The sequence below is a fragment of the Orcinus orca genome, chromosome 11 (genome assembly GCF_937001465.1).
Source record: "Orcinus orca chromosome 11, mOrcOrc1.1, whole genome shotgun sequence".
In the NCBI taxonomy this organism is placed as follows: Eukaryota; Metazoa; Chordata; class Mammalia; order Artiodactyla; family Delphinidae; genus Orcinus; species Orcinus orca.
This window is the reverse complement of record NC_064569.1, coordinates 25,231,872-25,240,789: the sequence shown is the minus strand read 5'-3', so window position 1 is coordinate 25,240,789 and position 8,918 is coordinate 25,231,872.

The following is an 8,918-nucleotide window of genomic DNA, read 5'->3' as shown; positions in this document are numbered from 1 at the left end:
GTTACAAAATAAATGAGTCACAGAGATGAAATGTACATCATGTGGAATACAGTCATTAATAATGTAATATATTTGTATAGTGACAGTTGGTAACTAGGCTTTTATCGTGGTGATCATTTTGTAAATGTATAGAAATATCAAATCACTATGTTGTACACCCTGAACTAACATCCTGTTGTAGGTCAGTTATACCTTAAAAAAAACAACCAACCAATCAACCAAACAAACTCATAGAAAAAAGAGATTAGATTTGTGGTTACCACAGGCAGAGGGTGGAGGGAGGGGGAATTTGATGAAGGCGGTCAAAAGGTAGAGACCACCAGTTATGAGATAAATAAATACTAGGGATGTAATATATAATGATAAATAAAATTAATAGTGCTGTATGTTATTTATGAAAGTTGTTAAGGGAGTGACAACTCTCATTACAAGGAAAAAATATATTTTTTCTTTTTCTTTTTTATCTATATGAGATGATGCATGTTCACCAAACTTGTGGTAATTATTTCATGATGTATGTAAATCACATCATTATATCTTGATAAAATTTGAAGGAACCCCCCTCCAGAATAACCAAATAAGTGTAACTAATAGGCAAATTGGGAAAATAAAACAGAATCATGAAAAATAATCCAATAAATCCAAAGGAGGCAAGAAAAGGAAGGGGGGGCGAAATGGGACGAATAGAAAACAACTAGCGAGATGGCAGATTTAAATGCAGACATATTTATAATTACATTAATGCTCTGAACACTTCAATGTCAGATTTGGTGAAAAAAGCAAGACCAAAATACACGGGTCTTGCACAATAACGGAAGCCCGCTCCAAATATAAAGAGTTACATAAATCGAGAGGAAAAGCATGGGAATTTTTCCATGCAAATACTAATGAAAAGATAATGTAGTAGCTGTATTAGTATCAGACTAATTGGACTTCTGAACAAGAAATATTACTGTTACAACCCTCAGAATGGGAGAAAATATTTGCAAATGAAGCAACTGTCAAAGGATTAATCTCCAAAATTTACAAGCAGCTCATGAAGCTCAATATCAAAAAAACAAACAACCCAATCCAAAAATGTGCAGAAGACCTAAATAGACATTTCTCCAAAGAAGATATACAGATTGCCAACAAACACATGAAGGATGCTCAACGTCACTAATCATTAGAGAAATGCAAATCAAAACTACAATGAGGTATCACCTCACACCAGTCAGAATGGCCATCATCAAAAAATCTAGAAACAATAAATGCTGGAGAGGGTGTGGAGAAAAGGGAACACTCTTGCACTGTTGGTGGGAATGTAAATTGATATAGCCACTATGGAGAACAGTATGGAGGTTCCTTAAAAAACTACCAATAGAACTACCATATGACCCAGCAATCCCACTACTGGGCATATACCCTGAGAAAACCATAATTTAGAAAGAGTCATGTACCACAATGTTCATTGCAGCACTATTTACAGTAGCCAGGACATGGAAGCAACCTAAGTGTCCATCGACAGATGAATGGATAAAGAAGATGTGGCACATATATACAATGGAATATTACTCATCCATAAAAAGAAACAAAACTGGGTTATTTATAGTGAGGTGGATGGACCTAGAGTCTGTCATACAGAGTGAAGTAAGTCAGAAAGAGAAAAACAAATACCGTATGCTAACACATATATATAGAATAATAATAAAAAAAAGGTTATGAAGAACCTAGGGTCAGGAGAGGAATAAAGACACAGATGTAGAGAATAGACTTGAGGATATGGGGAGGAGGAAGGGTAAGCTGGGACGAAGTGAGAGAGTGGCATGGACATATATACACTACCAAATGTAGAATAGATAGCTAGTGGGAAGCAGCCACATAGCACAGGGAGATCAGCTCTGTGCTTTGTGACCACCTAGAGGGGTGGGATAGGGAGGGTGGGAGGGAGACACAAGATATGAGGATATATGTATATGTATAGCTGATTCACTTTGTTATAAAGCAGAAACTAACACACCATTGTAAAGCAGTTATACTCCAATAAGGATGTTAAAAAAATAAAAAAGAAGGAAATATTACTGTTGGTAGAAGGGGGCATTTCATAATGATGAATGGTTAATTTGCAAGAGGACATAATAGTTCTAAATGTGTATGCACCTAATTACATAGTTCAAATACACAAATAATAAATGATGGTACAATAATCTTGTTGGTTGGTTTGGTTTACGCCAGTTACCAAATGCTGTGACAAAGTTGCTGTTCTGTCAGCACCCACCACCACCGTCCTGCTTCGCCAGGCTCAGGGACAGTGGTCTCTATGTAGTCAACATCAGGTCTACAACTAAAGACCAGAATATTTCTACCTCCCATGAGCATATGTCCTAGCACATGTTTAAAGGGAAAATTCATATTAGGATGAATGAAGGAAGTGAAAGAAACTAGAAGTGTCACAAAGAGAAGTTGGAAAAACAAAACCTTTCAAGAAATCTGAAGTTAGATTGTGCATAAGGTGTCTGAAGCACATTGTTTGTGCTCTGAGTTAAAAACATTCACTTATTAATTAGGCTTAAACTTTTATCAGGAGACTTTAAAGTTAATCTGTTAAGCAAACATGATTCCACAAACATCACTGTAACTGGTGGCTACATTTTCTGTGTTGACTCATTATTTAATTTCACACCTTGTTTGTTCAGTAATTTCAGTTTTGACATGTAGCAACTCAGTGAAGTCAGGAGCTACTCATCTGAATCCAGTCAATAAGGAAAGGTGTTTGAAATGGGAAAGGGGTGAACAATTTTGATCTGAAGAGAACATTGTTATTTATGAATAATACATAATTTAACCACAGAGTTTTTTGTTCTGTCACCTGAAAACCTCACCACTAACTGTAAATGGAAAGTAAACTTTTAAAATTGCATAAAAAATGAAATTAAAAAAATGAGTTTGGTTTTCCATTCCAACAGTGCTGGTCAAAACATTTATATGCCCCCTTAAATCCCCTGAATTTTAAATACTTGCAATTTCACTCTAGTAGCAAACATGAAACTGTTCTCTAAGCCCAACCCTGTGTAAGTAACTTGATTTACAAGATTTTGTGCAAGGTAATTACAAGAAAATTTTTAAGATTCATTGTGTGAAAATCTAACCACCACCACCACTCATAAACACACACACACACACACACACACACACTTCTTCTCATACTTTAGATTCTCTTACAATTTTTAGTTAAATCAGTATTTAGTATTAAATTATTATGACCATGTAAGTATTATTTACAGCAGAGTCACACACTGAAGTTACTGTGAATACATTTCCTTCTTGAACCAATCTGAGAATCAACTTCATACCCATCAGATTAAGAAAAGTTAAAAACTCTGATGCAGTTGAATTTTGTTGAGGATTTGAAGAGAGTGGCCTTACTGCTGATGTGCCTGTGAATTGCCCCATTCATTCTGAAGAGCAGTTTCTCTAGATATGGAACAGTGGGCATGGGTTTTCCACAGATTTCAGAAACTCCACTTCTAGGGGCATACCCAACAGATACTCTCATCTATATGCCGTTGACACTAGGCACTATTGTACTATAGTTTGTAATAGGAAAACTGAGGAAATAACACAAGTAATCATAGGAAAATGGATAAACAAATTGTGAAGCTGAACCATTACACAGCAGTTAATATTGATGAACTTTGACTATGTGTATCTAAATGGGTGAACTTCAAAAACCTAATGTTCAGTAGGACAACAGGGGAGTTAACACAATAATAAATACAGTGATAACTGTAAGGGAAGAAGAAGTTTTCCTCTACCCTTCCAGTTTCTTCTAGTTGTGAAACTGCACAGCTCGTCTCAGGACTTAATGAAGCTTAGACTCTTTATGTCTTGGCACAGAAGGAATTCAGTGAGGGAAAAAGTGATAGGTAAAGAGTGGATTTATTAGTGTAGGATGCCTGTGAAGGACACAAGAGGGCGGGCAAGAGAGCTCTGCCCTGAGAACTAAGCGGGCTCTGTTTTTTGTTGTTGTTTGTTTTTGAGGTATGCGGGCCTCTCACTGTTGTGGCCTCTCCCGTTGCGGAGCACAGGCTCCGGAAGCGCAGGCTCAGCGGCCATGGCCCACGGACCCAGCCGCTCCGCGGCACGTGGGATCTTCCCGAACCGGGGCACGAACACGTGTCCGCTGCATCAGCAGGCGGACTCTCAACCACTGCACCACCATGGAAGCTCGCGGGCTATGTTTTTATAATCAAAGGAAAAGTGGGGAAGGGGAGAAGACCACCTTCTTCCTCATTCTTTGAGTAGACGTCAAGCTTACATCATTAGCTTCTCCTTTGTGTCAGGTGGGAAGTTTTTGACCCTATATGGTCAAACTCGGGCTGTCATGGCGCTATTCAAATCAGCAGAAGGGTGATAACATATACTAAAATATGTTAAAATATGTTAAATCATCTCAAGTTTCACTATAATGAGGGTCTTCGACTTTGGAATGTCACCTTTCCCCTATATTTCTGTCCTCAGTCCATGCAGAGGTGCACGTCTGAAGGATCATTATCTTACTGACCTTGACTAGCAGGATGCAGGCCTCATGTTTTCACTTAATGGCCTGGGGCAGATCTTGTGCTTTTATTGCATGGTTTCATTGTTAAGCAGGCCAGTTTTGTGTCACAATATTCTGATTACTTTCTTGAGTGATTATTAACTTACAATGGTCTCCCAAAGTTTCCTCTCTATCTATAATCCCCTAGTGGGTTTTCCAAAACTAGCTGTGCAACTATCCTAGTCTCTCCCTATCAGTTGGTCTGAGAACTAAATGGACATGAGGTAGATAAACAGAAGAAGATCAAACAAAAGTTTAATAACGTGTATACCGTGAGAGACTCGGGAGAACAGAGTAACTTGCCAAAATAGCTAAAGCCCTCACCTTAAATACCATCTTCAGCTAAAGAGAAAAGAGGATGCTAGGGGTAGTGGTTTGGGACTTCAAAGGGGAAGAAGCCAAGTCACATGGGGATAGAAAAGCAAATGTTTGGTGAGCAAATGTTTGCTGGGTGGTGCAGAGACAATGGGACACAGAGTGGACTCTGATCTCCAGGCCCTGCTGAGTTTCCCACACACATCTAGCGTGTGTTCTCTGGAGAGAGCTGTATTCTGTTAACAGGCACTTTATCTATATTCTTTTAGACAGCTAAGGGAGAGGTAACAAGAAAAACTTTCCGAGTCTTCTGTTTCTTAAAAATAATCAGCCTAAATTCATCTTCAGGTCAAAGAGACACATTTTTGGGTGGCAAATATTTCTCCCCTATATAACCTTTATTCAAAGTTTGAACATAAATCAAATGATGCCATTTGTTCATTATAGTTATAAACTTATAAAGTAATAGTAATAAAATATGCATAGGAATGATAAACAGCAAATTCAGGATCATGGTTACTTCTAGGGAGGGAGGATACAAGTGGTACAAGAGATTTAAAATGTTTCCGTAAGTTTTAGAAAAATGAGGTAGATATATTACAGTGTCAAGACTTGATAGAGCTAGGTGGTGGAAACACAGATGTTCATTGTTTTTCTTTGTACTTTATGTTAGGCATTATATCATAATTTTTTTAAAAGAAATGAAAATGCACTTTCATAAAAGACGTCCCTCCTGAAAGAAGATGTCTGGTAAAGAAATCCGTCTCTGCCCTTGCAGCCTGAATTTGATTTAGAATCTGCCAATTCTAGGCAAAGTGCCTAGTCGCTAGACAGTTTCTGAGGTCTTCAGTCTTATGGCTCAGGCACTTTGCCTAGAATTGGCTGATAAATTGGGGGGAAGTGGATCTTAAGATAGGGTGTAAAATTGCACATGTATATGTGCATCATCGTGGGAAGCAGATCTGTTGCTTACATTAGATTCTCAAAGGGTCTGCTGTGTAACAAACCACCCCCATATCTAGGGCAATAAAATACCAAACACGTTCTTAGACCTGCCACACTAAGCAGGCAGGGCGCGGTGGGAATGGCTTGTATCTGTCCCATGGTGACTGGAACTTTGGCTCGAGTGGCTTGAATAGTTGTACGTACAATATACGCTTGGGGCCTTGGTTCTGGCGGTTGACTTGTTTCCTCAAATTTTCTCCTGGTTGAATCTGGTGGGCCTGGAATGGCCAAACATTGCTTTGCTCTTTCTTGGTGGCTGGGCTCTGACGGCTCTAACAGAAGCAGGCTGGGTTTCTCTGTCTCTCGGCACAGCCTTTTCACACAGGTAGCTTGAACTTCCTCACAGCATGGCACTCTCAGGGTGGTGGGACTTCTCACCTGGTGGTTGGCTTCTCTCAGAAAGGGCATTCCAGGACGCGGGAAGTGGAAGCTGCCAGTCTCTTAACATCTGGATGTGGAAAGGAACACAGTAAAACCCTCTCCTCTGTCAAAGGTGCTCTGTTGGTCAAAGCAGTCAGAGAGCCTCCCCAGATTCACAGGGAAGGACTTGATGAGCATAACTCTTTCATGGTACAAATGGGAGCCCAGGCCTTGACAGCCGACATGCCGGGAGGTGTCCTGACTCTCGTCCTGTGTACCTTCCATGGGCGGCATTGGTGGACACAGGTTAATGACATCATCTCTAGAGTCACACAAACTTGGATCCAAACCCTGGCTACACCCCTCATTAGCTGTTTTGCTTTGGGCTGCTTATTCTTTGAGCCTCAGTTTCTTCCTCTGTGAAATGAAAATCGTAAAAAGTCCTTACCTTGTGGGGTTGTTGGAAAGGTTGGGTGGTAGATGATCAGCACTCAGGAAACACTGTTATTGGCCAGGCTCCCTGCTATGTACGTGGCATTCTGAACTTTCCCTCTGTAACATTTGTCGCAACTGTAATCAGTTTTACGGTACATACTGCGTGGTATCTGCATTCCCCATATGACTAGAAGCTCTCTGAGGGCAGGAATCATCTGTCTTGTGTTTGGCGTTATTCCTAATGCCCGGCAGAGCAGCAAACACACAGGGTACACACTGAATGAATGAATGCTTCCATGTATGCAGAGTTGCTGGGTGTTAAATGGTTTGAAAAGCACAGAATTTGAAATTATGTGTTGTGGGCCTTCTAAGCTATGTATCAGCAGTATTATTCTTTCCATAGAACTTCTGCTAGTTTATTATGAAGAAGGTCAAGAAGGATTATTCAGAGAACAAAAGAGACAATTATCCCCTTGGAGAAAGGCCTGGCTCCATAGTGACAGGTGAATGGAGAGAAAGAGGTGCAGGTAACAGTGGGCTGGAGAGACCAGAGGAGACAAGACTTCAACGGGGACATTTAAATAGCTCTGGATGGGACCAAATGAGAGAGAGAGAGCACATCCGCAGTCAGCTGTTGTATCCTTCTGCTGTCAGTGAGGCAAAGCAGAGAGAAGTTAGGACACAGAGACAGGTGAATACAGGGAAAAAATAGGAAGCAAGAGGGGTTTATAGGTCACTCTCTAAAAAGTAAGACAGGCAATTCAATTACTCCCATTGGTTGAGAGGAAAGGCATTCTCATATAAGCCAAGGGGAGGCCCTCTGGCTCACAGCTTTCAGGCACTGTTGACGCTTTGCAGTCAGATGCATGCCAGGCACGAGCCTGGGTCAATGTGATAACTGGCTCCCGCCTCTGCTTCCCCCTCTGGGACTTACAGAGTGCTGAGCTGCTGAACACTCTCCAAGGATCACATGCCCAGGCAGGGAGGTGATCAGAATGTAATGACTCATCCCAGCTTGTTGCCCCTCAATAGCGCTCTATCATCTTCGTGTCAAGGAGATTAAAGATGTAGGAACTTCAAACAAATGAACAAATCAAAAAACCAACAGTTTCTTTCTCCAGATAAAATTCTTCACCTGACAAGGCAGGAAAATAAATCAATTACAAAAATATATATATATATTTTTAAGAGTTAAGGCCTTATAATTACTGGTATTAAATACTTCAAAGTTTACATATCAAATGGCTGCTTTATGGATTTAATAGAGGAAGAAAATTGCAGTATGTGCTTAAACTTGGAATATGCCTTAGCCATTCTTTTCATTAATAATGTACAGGCAAAAATGCATATGCTTAATATTTTTAAATGAAAATAGGCTACTAAATAAAGTTCTTATTTGACTATAACATGTGACTTCAAAGTATCAACTGCTCTCACTCTGTGGTTTGTGGAATTCTAACAGGCACAGGCATAATGACCAGGGGCTTTCTTGTTAATGACAATGTGCCTGGTTGCCTTCTAGTCACACCAGGGCTCTGGGCAAGGGAAGAGGAGGGTTGAAGAAGGTTGTAAAGAAAATATAGGTCAAAGAGTGCAACTGGAAAGGGTTCAAGGGTCTGGGAATGAGGAAAAAGAGCTTAGGGCAAAGGATGTGTGGCTTCTCATTGGTATAAAATGTGTCTCTGTGGTTTTGGCAGGTGACAAACACCAGAGCTTTCTTTCTATGCTCATTTGCCTGAAGCCACATCAAACAGGATACAGGAGAGATCTCTGAAAGACATGGTTACACCTAATCCTCATGCCGAATTACCACAAAAGCAGGCCTTGGGGCCGTGTCCATCTGTCGGGAGCCAGCATCACCAGTCTGGGCAGTCCTGGGTTGTCATCCTTGCCTTCACGTGATCCCAGCTCATTGACCCTCAGTGGGACAAGCCCCAGATTTCTCTTTCCTGCCACCTCTTTGTATAATTGACAAATAAAAATTTATTTAATTAAGGTGAAATAACTTGATGCTTTGATATACATATACATTGTGAATTGATCACCACAGTCAAGGTAATTAACACACATTTTGATAATATTTTATTACAAATAGTTGCAATGATCATTATAAATGTGGCATTCTACTATTATTTCTATAATAAGTAATGAGAGCAGTTGTTATTTATGTGTAAGGACACAACTCTGAAACCAAACTTTCTTATTTAATCTTTTTTCAAATGTT